Here is a 15,000-nt window from a genome sequence, read left to right as displayed (position 1 = left end):
TCGATATATATATATATATATATATATATATATATATATATATATATAGAGAGAGAGAGAGAGAGAGAGAGAGAGAGAGAGGGCGAGAGAGAGAGAGAGAGAGAGAGAGAGAGAGAGAGAGAATTATACAGATAATAGAAAGTGAAATAAGATAATACCTATTTTAGTTCAATGACATAATGTAATGAGACTCTCAGATCTCCGACGATATTCACGTTGATGACGTCTCAAATTCCCTTCTGGCAAGTTATTACCGTTATCAAAGCACGAGGTCATTTATTGTATCAGCATTGTGTAACTCCGTCTGTTTTAATAATATTGTGATGCTCGGTCTTACCCTGACAGAACGCATTAAAAATAAATATTTGATCAGAAAACGTTGGGTCACGTTAATTTACCTTGGGCATTCGCCGCATACAACACATTATGCTGTCCGCCCAACACAAATACCCGTTTTCTTTTAGTAGTCCTTGAGAGACTTTAATTCCATTAAGCCGGAGTTTTTACCGGTTTCTATAGCGTGAAACGGACATATATAGCAATTGCTTACTATCCTTTGGATTGGACGCTAAAAAAATGAGCTTTTATATAGCGCAATATCCACTAAATGTGCTCAAAGCGCTTTACAAGGGGTCCCTGGTCAACAGCAACATTTAACATGTAGGACGGGACAAAACGCCTGTTAGGCGATATTACAATTTATCGGACAAAGACATCGCTGTTAACGGCCGAGTACGGTGAGAGAATGTGAGTAAAGAGCCTTTTCCAAGGTATCAACTATGCGCCGAGCGCGAGGCTCGAACCCAGGACCTTCCGATCTGAAAGCGAGTGTCATACCACAAGACCACATAGCCGCACTAGCACGCTAGTCTATCGCAAAGTACTTTCCGCCAGATATATCAGACCCAGCTACCCAATCACTGCTGGGTGGAAAGGGGAGTCAGAAAAAAACAAACTCGACTGCACCCGGGATTGATCTCGGTCCAGTTGCTTGTGATGGGGAGGAGGAGGAGGTGGTGGTGGTGGTGGAAAAGAAGAAGAAGAAGAAGAAGAAGAAGAAGAAGAAGAAGAAGAAGAAGAAGAAGAAGAAGAAGAAGAAGAAGAAGAAGAAGAAGAAGAAGAAGAAACTAGAAGTTCTAGAAGTTCAAATTAGTAATGACCGATCAAAATGACCCTCAACTTGTTAATATACAATCCAGGCCTGAAATGTCTTTGAATATTCAACTCTTAGAATTTTGACCATGTTTGAGGTCATCTCTAAGGAAAAATAAACACAACGGGTTACTGAATGAGCCCGGTGTGATGTAAGAAAAATAAATATAGTAAAAGTATTCATTATGTGGAAACTGGAATCAATATTAAACAAACACCGTTTCGGCTTTTCACCCTTGTCTTGAGTCAACTGTCTAAATTGTTCGATATTGGAAATGCCACTCGCTTTCGGATCGGAAGGTCCTGGGTTCGAGCCTCGCTCGGCGCATAGTTGAGTCCTTAGAAAAGGCTCTTTACTCACATTATCTCACCGTACTCAGCTGTAAAATGAGTACCTGGCCGTTAATAGCGTTATCTCTGTCTGAAAAAAGCATTGTAATATTGCCTAACATGCCTCATGTCTCGTTCTACATGTTACATGTTGCTGTTCGTCAGGGATCCTTTGTAAAGCGCTTTGAGCACGTCTAGTGGATATTGCGCTGTATATAGATAGTATGCGCTTGGCTAAGGAGTTCACAACATTGCCATCCGGAAGTATAACGGACCAACACACAAACTCTGTGTAACCATGAACTTTTATAGTCTGGTTAATAAAGTTTAGTGAGAACAACTCACAAACGCGGATGGCAAAAACAATAACAAAGGCCTGAGTGACGTCATCTGCATACTATCTATAAGCTCAATTTGATTTAAAAGTCCCTGACCAAAATGAAAATAAACCGTTTTTTTTTTTTTTTTTTTTTTTTTTGGGGGGGGGGGGGGGTCATAAATGGCCCTTTTGATGAAAGGATTAACAGCAACCAGGACGTGTGCTAGACGCATTTCGTACGAGCTGATAACGCCCCCCCCCCCCCCCCCCCCCCCCTGGTGTTGTCATTTATGACAGCGCTTCATGATCTTCCATTGTATTGTGTGTGTGGGTGAGTGTATGTGGGGGGGGGGGGGGGGGGTGAGGCTGACATGTACTCACGTTTCCGATAACAAATTGGATGGGAGCTGTTATTCCATTGGAACATTAATATCCATTTGCAGTACTGCTGTTATCTTTAATATATTATGTGTCCTACCGTCTCTATCTAGTAATAAATTAGGGGCAGCGAGGCTCAGCCGTGTGGTTTTTTTCCTTCGTATACAAGATGGTGCCGGGTTCTCGGCTACCGCCCCGCTGCGTGGCCTTGAGTTAGGCTAACCCACACCGGAGACTGACCTCGACAACCCGGCACTCCGTCTTCTACGAGATGAAAGTCGGTTTGGACGAATTCAATCTCTCGAGGAGGCGGGGAGAGAAGTTGCCAGGGTTCTCCACCAGTAAGAGGAAACATTGGGTGGTAGCGAATTTGCTTCGGTCGTGAACCTGCCTGACGGCAAAATCGCTTCGTCAATGGGGACTTTTCACCTGCCCAATATGTACCGTTGTGGTAACGAGCCCGAAACCGCAGAGCATCTAGTTGTATTAACCAGACTATAAACGTTCAAGGTTACATATAGTTTTGTGTTGGTCCGTTATACTTCCGGATGGCAATGTTGTGAGCTTCTTAGCCAAGGGCATACTATCTATTATTTAGAGTCCCAGGTTTGAGAGCTTTTAACAACAAAAGCATCAATTTAATCTATCCATATTTGAAGGCAGATTTTCTGGCCAATATTTTCAATACGTGTTTATCCAGAGTACATCAGCGAAGTCAATAATCTTCAGTGATGTCTTAGATGAATACTGTCCTTGTAAAATCCAAGAATAAAACTTTTGTGTCGTGATCTATTAGTAATTATCTTTGCCATGCCTTGGGGTCGCTTGTTGGCAGTCATCTATAATTATAAGGCAAGGGCAGTGTGCGACAATGAATGGTGGTTACGTTTCAAAAAATTCTCTCTCTCTCTTTCTCTCTCTCTCTCTCTCTCTCTCTCTCTCCCTCTCTCTCTCTCTCCCTCTCTCTCTCTCCCTCTCTCTCTCTCTCTCTCTCTCTCCCTCTGTGAGTGTGTGTGTGTGTGTGTGTGTGTGTGTGTGTGTATGTGTGTAGGTGTGTCCCAGAAATGCCTGTCAATGGACTTTGAATATAAATTAAGATACTCTTTCTCACTCTCCCTCTCCCTCACCTCCCCCACTCTCTCTCTCTCTCTCTCTCTCTCTCTCTCTCTCTCTCTCTCTCTCTCTCTCTCTCTCTCTCTTCGTGGGTTTGAGAGGATTTCCCAGGTGAGGGTCAATTAATTCGAACGATATTTAAAGGATGAGTTCTCTGGCCAAATTTTTAAATACAAGTTTTTCCAGAGTACGATAGTGAACTGGTTATGTCATAACATCCAATTTTGATCGTAGCCATCGTAAACTGACATAAGAACCCTAGCCTGACACTGACCAAAAGATAACGTCAAAAGACAAGTCTTTGGCCACAAAAGAAAAAGTTCAACCAATGGAATCACTTGTTTCCTTGAACCCTATTAACAACTCACTAGACGCTGCACAAACCTATAAAATGACTTCAAACTATAAGTCATGGAGGGTTCTGGGTCTAAAAAAAAATGTCCTGGAGGGTTCTAGTGTCAGCTATATGTTTACGATGGCTACCACTGATCCACCTCTTAAAAAAACGATTAGTGGCTGTGGGCCACATAGATATAGGAAAGGATGTTAAGTGATTTATTGACCTTCTATGATTAATTGCAAATTCTGATATTGATATTTTAAAAATGAATTGAAACTTTCACTTGTCCTTCCATGGCTGTCAAAACATGGAAAATTATTGTTTGATTGTCAGTTGACAAAGCAATACACTAACTTGAGCTCTTATACAGCGCAATAGCTACTTAACGTGCTCAAAGCGCTTTACGAAGGGTCCCTGACCAACAGCAACACGAAATATGTTGAGAACGAGACATGACGCCTGTTAAGCGATTTTACAATTTTTCCGACAGAGACAAAGCTGTTAACGGCCAGTTACTCATTTTACCCCTGAGTACGGTGATAGAATATGAGTAAAGCGTCATTTTCAAGGATTCAACTATGCGCCGAGCAAGGCTTGAACCCAGGTACTTCCGATCCGAAAGAGAGTGTCGTACCGCAAGACCACATTTTTTTTTTTTTGTGTGTGTGTGGGTTTTTTTTTTGTTTGGGGGGGGGGGGGGGGGGGGGGGGGGGGGGTTGTTTATTTTCTTTCTGTCTTCATATTTTGGCAGTATTAACGGCATCGCAATTTCCCCGCGGGACCAGGACCGTTTTATCAGTGATGATTACTGTTCAATCCCTTTGTGTGCCCTTTCTCATCCATCGGTCGATTCTTTTCGGAATTCCTCTGGGTCTGTGATGGATGTCGGCAGCTCGCAGGGATATATTATGTTGTCCATCCTGCTGCTCTGGTTTATTCTTGATGATGCTACGATGACTTAGTTTTCATGACTTTTTTTGACATAATTGTTGGTGACCTGGCCTGTCAAACCGATTTCATGACCGTTTGAAATAATTGTTGTGACCTGTCATGTCAAAACGGAATTTTGTCGGGTGTATTTTGGATTCTGAAAGTTGAATTTATAGCCAGGTGTTTTCATGAGATTGTTTTTGTGGTTTAATTATATGGGGAATGAGATTAGCGGAAGAGTAGCGTCCCTTGATTGGACGTCACCTTACAGAGAGAACGTCAATTTGGTTTTGCGCATGCGTCTCTCTCGTCCTCGCACAACCAACATGACGTTCTCTCTCTAATAACTGTTCCTCCGGTGACGTCACAGACTATGGGTGACGTCCAATCAAGGGACGCTACTCTTCCGCTAATCTAATTCCCTATTCTATTTTTGTTGTGTATCTATTTTGTGTTGGTTTTTTTTCGTTTTGTTATGTTTTGTGAGTTGTATTTTTTGTGTTTGTTGTTTCGGATTTTTTGGGGGTATTTTTTTTAGGCCGGGGGGGGGGGGGGGGGGGGGGGGGGGGGGAGGGGGATTTTGTGTTTTATTTTTCCTTTGTGTACATTAGTTGTTCTTACTTCCTTTATACAGACGAATGAATTAAACCCAAGAGATTCGATCGAAAAGACGTAATTCGTCCCCATTCTCTAAGCGTTCCCACTTGTCCCATAACTTGTTCATAGCAATGAAGTCTTTATACGCGTCTGTATTCCCCACCCATATGTACAAGTATAAATCGTCTTTATAGGTGATACTTTGTAATAGTGAAGGGGAAAACTTAATGATCGTAGACATCGATGACGAAGGGAAAACCACTTAATTGTTTGGATTTTTTTAAATAAAGAGAATTGTCTTTATGATGTATTACCTTTAAACTTGAGCTTTTATATAGGGCAATATCCACTAAGCGTGCTCAAAGCGCTTTACAAGGAGCCCCTGACCAACAGCAACACTTAACATGTAGGACGAGACATGACGCCTGTTAGGCGATATTACATTTTTTTTCGGACAGAGACAACGCTGTTAACGCTGTTACTCATTTTACACCTGATTACGGTGAGAGAATGTGAGCCTTTTGCAAGGACTCGACTATGCGCTGTGCGAAGCTCGAACCCAGGAGCTTCAGATCCGAACGCGAGTATTATACAACGAGACCACATAGCCGCACGCTGCGACTTTTGGACTTATGGTATGACAGTCTGGCTTTGAACTGTTAATGTGTGTTTGGAGTGCGTGTGTGTGTGTGTGGGGGGGGGGGGGGGGGGGTTGAGGGGAGCAAAGTTTAGTACTTAGGAAACTTACTATTACGGCTACTATCATAATATGATGATATGGATATGGATGTAGATATGGATTTTGGATATATTGGGAAAATTACACATTATAATGCGTGTTTAAAATCCTAGTAGCTCAGCTAGTAGTAGTAGTAGTAGTAGTAATAGTAGTAGTAGTAGTAGTAGTAGTAGTAGTAGTAGTAGTAGTAGTAGTAGTAGTAGTAGTAGTAATAGTAGCTGTAGAAGTAGTAGTAGTAGTAGTAGTAGTAGTAGTAGTAGTAGTAGTAGTAGCAGCAGTAGTAGTAGTAGTAGTAGTAGTAGTAGTAGTAGTAGTAGTAGTAGTAGTAGTAGTAGTAGTAGTAGTAGTAGCAGTAGTAGCTGTAACATTTACATTTTCAAGCCAAAAGATTGTATTTCTTTATTTTTAATGAAAAGAAGAATATTGTTAAAAGTCGAATTTATATATAGAATGAAGTTTATGAGTAATTCTCTTTTAACTGTATTAACTAGACTAGTTTTGTGTGGTGTTCCATTATACTTCCGATGGCAATGTTGTGAGCTTCTTAGCTAAGCGCATACTATCTACACAATAAAAACCATTTCTTTTTCAAGTTTGCCGAGCTGGTTGCTCGAAACTAAAAGTAAATGATGGCCATTAGTTTCGAATTAAGATGGCAGACGATTTTTGATCGATATCAAGATTATAGATATTGACCCGAGAGATGAAAGACAGAGTCTTCGAGGCTTTTCCTCGATGTCAACAAATTACCGATTTCCAGTACAAACCATATAATTCCTTATTAAAACTGGTGCTTTTATATAGGGCAATATCCACTAAACTTGCTCAAAGCGCTTTACAAGGGGTCCCTGACCAACAGCAACACGTAACATGTAGAACGAGACATACTGTCTATTAGGCTAGGCGATGTTGCAATGTTTTTTTGACAGAGACAAGCTATTAACGGTCAGGTAGTCATTTTAGACCTGCGTACGGTGAGAGAATATGAGTAAAGAGCCATTTCCAAGAACCCAACTATGCGCCGAGCAAAGCTCGAACCCAGGACCGTCCGATCCGAAAGCGAGTGTCATACCACAAGACCACATATCCGCAAATTATTATCCTTATATTTAAGAAACGTTAAGAATACAAAATTGTAAACTGAATTGATTATAACGCCTTCAACTATTTTTGGGTAGGTCAGATATCACGTTTTATCTGACCCGTACTTTAATACGAACAAAGAAGAAAAGGGATGTTATAACACAACATCATCAATAGATCAAATATATCACGATTTATCTGACCAGTATTTTTACAAAGGTAAAAAGGGACGGAGATGTTATAGTATACGATTCTTTCATTTCTTTGTATTTAATAAACTCGTTTTATTTTTATCGTGCCCAATAACCCTACGAGCTTGTGAGTATGTGTTATTGCTCGATAAAAATATAACGAGTTAAATCAATACAAAGAAATGAAAGAATACGTTTATCCACACCTCCATGTAAGATATAATATTATATATTTCGTGACCAAGTGTATGATAGTAGTACATCTGCTATTCACCATAATTTGAATTTTTCTTTTTCTCCACCTGCTTGCATCGAATCGAATTGACTGCCATGCATGCACAACCAATAAAATTCACAACCAATTACTCATTCTAGCTGAATTATCTTCTGCTTGCGACACCCCACCACACACACACACACACACACACACACACACACACACACACAGAATAATAATAAAATTATCGCTCTAGATAAACATCAACCCTTTAACATTAAGATCATCAAATTGATTTGAAGGAGCACAATATTCTTTCTCTAAGTGGGAATTAAAAGAACCAATACAAACTGACTCACACATGGCTTGAACACATTTCCAATTAATAAATAGGCTACCTTCAATTTCATAGTGCCTGCATTTATTTACACCGCAAATACACATTACGAACACAAGAATATCAAAAAATTGAAAGAAGAGTGCACACAACAACAATAAATAATAGCTGACATGTCTTGACAGCCACACGATGTTCCAGCGCCAGATTAATTTAGGAAAAAATGCCAAACAAATTACTGGAAAATTCGGAATGGTCTAAGTAAGTGTCAACATTTTAGAAGCATCACATTTTCTAGTAAATGCCCGTAGAAGTGGATAAGTTTCCATGGTTAGTGGCTAGACAGAACTTTGTATTTTGTTCAATGACAATTTTTTAAAAAATTGGCATTAAAAAGCACCAAATTGGCATCCTTGTGTGACGTTTCGTCTAGAATTTCCTTTGACAAGGCCTGTATCTCATCCCTACCTATAGATAACTTGAATTCATTGAAAAATCAAGCATTTTTACAAAATAATAGTCAGGAAATATCTAAGAAAATTACTTTAATGGGTAGAATAAAGTTATTCTTTCGCCGATTTGATTTATTCAATTATTCATTTTTGTTATCGCGGAATTTGGCGCGATAAAAATAACCCAATTAATAAATCTAAACCCGTGAACGAATCCTGTATTATCACTCCAATTAATTTTGAAACGTCAACCAATAATTATCTATTTTCGTTAAATGTTAACTTTCCGGTATCCATTAATTGCCTAAGGGTATTCATCCTATAACATTATGCTGCGTGATGTGTGAATGGTTGTGCTATATAATTACTTACTCCAGACACTATTATTTAAATTCCTGTGTTTATTGATTATAACAAGACTGCATCTACAGCACAGATGTGTTGTTTACATCATTATTATCTGTAATGACTCATACTAATGCGTTGTTATTTTTTAATTAGATCTGTTTACCATTACTTCTGCTTCGAGTGGTTTTATAACTACTACTATTACTTCTACTACTACTACTACTACTACTACTACTACTACTACTACTACTACTACTACTACTACTACTACTACTACTACTACTACTACTACTACTTCTACTACTACTGCTACTACAACTAATTCTACTACTACTACTACTACTACTACTACTACTACTACTACTACTACTACTACTACTACTACTACTACTACTACCACCACCACCACTTCCAGAATTATATCCACTTTTGCTACTACTAATTACCACAGCTACTTTTACTCCTAGGACTTCTACTTTTTCTCTTTCTCCTACTTCCTCGTCGTCTACTACAATTGTGATTGTGATGATGATAACACTGTTGACGTCCATGTACTCATTTTACACCTGAGTACGGTGAGAGAATGTGAGTAAAGAGTCGCTTCCAAGGACTCAACTATGCGCCGAGTCATACCACTAGACCATAACCGACAATGATACCATTTGGAAGAGATGGGACACATTTTAGCGAGGTTACTATTTGATGGATTTGGAAATCTGGTGAGTACAGACAGGGTTCGTGTACACTAATGTTGGAAGAGGGAGTTTGGGTTAGAATCAGTTTTATAGTTCCTGGATGTCCCCAAGGCGTGCTTGGAGCTTTTTATGGGTATCATCGAACACGCAGAGGTGATAGTGTCTCTGTGTTTGTGTATGTGTGTGTGTGTGTGTGTGTGTGCATGTGAGTGTGTATGTGAGTATGTGTGTGTGTGTGTGTGTGTGTGTGTGTGTGCGAATTTTGACTAAACCTATCTTTTCTTAAATCAGCCATATAACATTTATTTCAAATGTCGATGAATTTCATTGACTCATACTTTGTCAAAAATAAATAAATAAACAAACCTAAGACTCCATGAGAAGTGAAGGGTCATTTTGTCCATTGCTGTTCATTGGTATGCAGAGTTTAAGTTTTTCTTTCCAAACATTAAATTAAGATTCCGTAAACCTTCAACACTTTGGTTGACTTTCCATGAGTACGGAAACACCTACAAGTGACGTCACTATTTCTTGGAACCGTCTGTGACTCACTTCCACAAGCGAATATTCACATATAAATTCTTATTTTATTACAGCGTAGAATACTATAATTGGTATGTATTAGGCATTAAATTAAGATTAAATGTGTTAAGCAGTCTGTGACTGTGACAAAAGAAAAATGGGTAACCTGCTAGTGATGGTGGTGGTATTGGTGTCGGTGGTTGTCGTGGTGGTTTTGATGGTGATGAATATGATGATGATGATGATGATGATGATGATGATGATGATGATGATGATGATGATGATGAATCATCACCATCATCATCATCATCACCATCATCATATCCTCCTCCTCAGCTTCCACCTCCTTCCCCTCATTCTCAACCTGCTTCTCCTCTTTCTTCTTCTCCTCTTCCTCTTCCTGCTCCCCCTCTTTCTCCTCATCATCATCATCATCTTCTTCTTCTTCTTCTTCTTCTTCTTCTTCTTCTTCTTCTTCTTCTTCTTCTTCTTCTTCTTCTTCTTCTTCTTCTTCTTCTTCTTATTCTTTTTCTTCTTCTTTCACCATCATCAATCCTTCCTTTCTTCCCTTTTTCATTAATTCCTTCCTTCTTTCTATCCCTTTCACCACGTCAGCTAGTAACTGCACTGCCGTACTCTGGAAAAAAAAACATAATTAAACATTTGGCCATAAAACTCGTCCTTCAAAAATCGATCGATTTAAACGACCCTCATGTTGGCAAAAAAAAATCTCAAACCTGGGACTTCGCGAGGCAACACTTGACCTACAGGGCGAACTATGACATGAGTTAGGCGATATTGCAATCTTTTCAGACAGAGACAACGTTATAAACGGCCTGGTACTCATTTTACACCCGAATACGGTTAGAGAATGTGAGCAAAGAGCCTTTTCCAAAGACTCAACTATGTGCCCCTCAGAGGAGTAGAACTCCGAACCTTCCGATCCGAAGGCTAGTATCATCCACTAGACCGCATCGCCATGCCGGAGACAGCCATATTATATAGAGCCTCGAAACTTCTGAAGTGACAATTGAGTTTTAATGACAGAAGATGCGTATCTATGTCGGGCCGTGTCGAGTCGGTAAACAACCTTTCGCTCATCGTGTTTATATGTAATAACATTGAAATTTAGCACAGGTTTTCGTAGCTTTCTATAGATAGAATGCGCTTGGCCAAGGAGTTCACAACATTGCCATCCGGAAGTATAACGGACCAACACACAAACTCTGTGTAACCATGAACTTTTATAGTCTGGTTAATACAGTTTAGTGAGAACAACTCACAAACGCGGATGGCAAAAACAATAACAAAGGCCTGAGTGACGTCATCTGCATACTATCTATAGATAGAACGAAGATGATGTCACCTAGGTCTTTGTTATTGTTTTTTTTTTTTTTTTTTTGCCATCCGCGTTTATGAGTAATTCTCACTAAACTGTATTATCCAGACTATGATTACACAGAGTTGTGTGTGTTGGTCCGTTATACTTCCGGATGACAATGTTGTAAACTTCTTATCCAAGTGCATACTATCTATAAACGTCAAAGGTGACACATAGTTGTGAGTTCGTACGTTAAATCATACTGGCGGATTGTGAACATTTTAATTAAGTGCATAGCATCAATACACACGGCCATTCGATTATCTCACCCTCCTCCCCCTCCCCCTACCCCCGGCCACCCTATCCCGACACCTTTAGAGAAAATAACGAATGTAGTTATCTGCCAAAAGTACCACCCAGACATTGGTGTTAAGTCGGATGGATTCCAGTCCAGACACTAACGTGGTTTACAGGAAAATTAAACATTATCGTGCTGCCACATGGCGCCATTTTGTCGAGCTGGGACTCATCTCATAAGCAAATAATGCCACATTGATGTGCGTGGGTGGCTAGAACCCCTTTCTAAAGCGCTTTGAACACTTTTAGTTAAATATTGCTTTATTTAAGTTTGTGTGTGTGTGTGTGTGTGTGTGTGTGTGTGTATGTGTGTGTGTGTGCGGTTTTTCTTTTTCGTTTTTTTTTTGTTGGTTTTTTTGTTTGTTGTTTTTCTTTCTTTTTTTTGTGGCTTGTTTTCTTTTATGTACCCCTTCATCCCGCTACTTCTATTTTGTTCAAGAGTACAACACGGGATATTTCTGTTGACATCCATCATCTATTTGAGTAAAGAGAAATACCAGTTGATAAAAAAAACGAGAGAGAGAGAGAGAGAGAGAGAGAGAGAGAGAGAGAGAGAGAGAGAGAGAGAGAGAGAGAGAGAGAGGTGAGAAACAATATACAGATAATAGAAAATGAAGGAAGATAATTAAAAAACCGTTTTAAAAAACCCAAAATAAAACAAGCTTTTATATATCGCAATATCAACTAAATGTGCGGGTCCCTCACCAACAGCAATAATTAACATGTAGAAGGAGACATGACGCCTGCTTGGCGATATTACATTTTTTTTTCGACAGAGACAACGCTGTTAACGGCCAGGTACTCATTTTGCACCCGAGTACAGTGAGAGAATGTGAGTAAAGAGCCCTTTTCCAAGGACTCAACGATGCGCCGAGTGAGGGTGGAACCCAGGACCTACTGATCCGAAAGCGAGTATTATACCACTAGACCACAAAGCCGCAAAATAAAATGAATGACTGACTGATAAACGAATGACGTAATATTATAATGACACTCTGAGATACCGGACGATATACGGCAGCCATCACATCAAATTGATGACGTCCCAAATTCCCTTCTGGCAAGTCATTACCGTTATCAAAGTACGAGGTCATTTGTATCAGCATTTTGTAATTCTTGTCTGTTTGAATAATCCAAATAGGGTTCAACAGTCATGACGTCATTTCCCTCGTAATGACGCATACTAATTGGTTCTAAACTATCGGAACGAATGGCGGACGCTATTATCTCCATCCCCGCCCTTTTGAAATACTTCTCCGACGAGCATAAAAGTATATCCAGAGGAGAAAATCTGATCATGTTTTGACTTTTATACATCCTGATCACACGACATGTGAAAAAGTTCTAGCCAGCATGAAGAATAAATAAGTACCGATTTTATTTGTGACATCAGACTATTTAATCCTATTGTGATGCTCGGTTGTACTTTGAAAGAACGCAGAGCTTACTAGCTATGTCTGATGTTTTTAGCCAGCTACAAATTCAATTTTCAGCACCTTTATCGTCCCGAAATTAAATAATAGCATTTTGATTCGGGGAGTCCCTATTCTATTTGCGATGCAGCAACGACCTAATCTGTAATTGCCATCAATTTACCTGGGTTGTGTTATACCAGCATTGTTATAATGTGTCTACAGTATATCGTCATGATCACAAACAGCTTTGTTGACATGTTGTTATAATATATGATAGCTTAGCTGATATTATCAATGTTAGTCATCGTACATCTCTCTCTCTCTCTCTCTTTCTCTCTCTCTCTCTCTCTCTCTCTCTCTCTCTCTCTCTCTCTCAATCTCTCTCTCCCTCTATCTATCTATCTATCCCCCCTCTCTCTCTCTCTCTCTCTCTCTCTCTCTCTATATATTATATATATATATATAAATAATATATATATATATATATATATATATATCTATTCTATATATCTATTTTATATATTTTATATATATATATATATATATATATATATATAATATATATATATATATTCTATATATCTATTATATCTATCTATCTATATATTATTTTAATAATTACCATAATGTTGGAGTCAAGATACAACCTCCACACCTCAACATTTAGGAAAACTAACATAAAAGCATCCACAAAACTCAGCGAACATATTTGGAAATTAAAAGACAACGAACCACAACATTTCATGGAAAATTATATCGAAAGCAACATGATACACACCAACATCAAAACAATGTAGCTTATGCCTGGAAGAGAAATATACTATAATCAAACACCCTCATGAAGCCACACTCAACACGAAAAATGAGATTACAATACTTGTCCACATCGACGGAAGTAGTTATTAATCAACTACAAAACCGGAACCACTTCAACAAACATCAACAGACAACAAACCAAACGCATGTAACACACAGTCCTGACGATGGCTGAAAAGGCCTGAAACATTGATGTAGACTGACTCCAACATTGTGGTAATAATAATTCGCTCCATTGCTACATGTCGAGCACTATCCGTACCATATTTGTATCAAACACGATTCAATATCTATCAATATATCTATCTACCTCTATCTATTTATATATATATATATATATATATATTATATATTATATATATATATATATATATAAAATATATTTCTATTTATCTATTTTATCTATCCCGCTATATATCTATCTCTATCTATCTCTATCTATCATCTATCTATCTATGCAGCTATCTGTCTATCTCTTTTTTTTTTATCTATCTCTATCTCTCTCCTACTCAAATCCCGGTCCCTCGAAATTCCTAAATCTTTCCTTCCGTATCATACCGTTGATATATGGACGCACGATTCAATAAATCAAGCCACAGTGTGCGTGATTAGGAACAGGGCGTGTGCCAGTAATTGAAAAAAAAAGCAAAAACTTTTATATATGGACGCACGATTCACGTCTTGTTATAATAAATCAAGCCTCGGTGTGCATGATTAGGAACAGGATGTGTGCCAGTGATTGAAATAAAAAACAAAATAAAAACAACCACAACTCTGTATTGTTTACTTCATTAAAGCCAATTTACGAGTACATACATTGCCCATCTCGACTCAGGTGATGATGCGTACTTCCTAATAAAATTGACTGAGTTTACGGGAATGTAAATAACTACACATCTGGTATCACAGGAAATAGCTGGCACTGCTTGGAATACAATTTTGATTGTATTTTGTTTATAGTTTATATATGTATGTTGACTTTAAAGTTTAATCATAGTTTATGTAACACCAATGTTTACTGCTAATGGATTGAACACTATAATATATTTGAACTCCTGCCTTTCAGATTTTGAGCATGTCATATATATATATATATATAATATATATATATATATATAAATATATATATATATATATAATATTATTATCTTTTTAAATATTTACCACAATGTTTGAGACAGTCTACATTAATGTTTCAGGCTTAATTTGCCATCGTCAGGACTGAGTTGACAGTCAACAAAACAACTCAGTCCTGACGATGGCAAATTAAGCCTGAAACATTAATGTAGACTGTCTCAAACATTGTGGTAAATATTTAAAAAGATAATAATTCGCACCATTACTACAT

General features: G+C 38.5%; 1 protein-coding gene across 4 annotated transcripts in view; it reads left to right on the top strand.

Moving 5' to 3' along the window:
• LOC144965099 (uncharacterized) overlaps nt 1-15,000 on the top strand; it is a 134,818-nt gene that overhangs the window by 66,006 nt on the left and 53,812 nt on the right. The window lies entirely within an intron of this gene.

The sequence above is a fragment of the Berghia stephanieae genome, chromosome 2 (assembly GCF_034508935.2).
Source record: "Berghia stephanieae isolate SIO BIC M18660-M18661 chromosome 2, UCSD_Bste_1.3, whole genome shotgun sequence".
Classification (NCBI taxonomy): Eukaryota; Metazoa; Mollusca; class Gastropoda; order Nudibranchia; family Aeolidiidae; genus Berghia; species Berghia stephanieae.
This window is presented reverse-complemented; position numbering and strand designations above follow the sequence as displayed.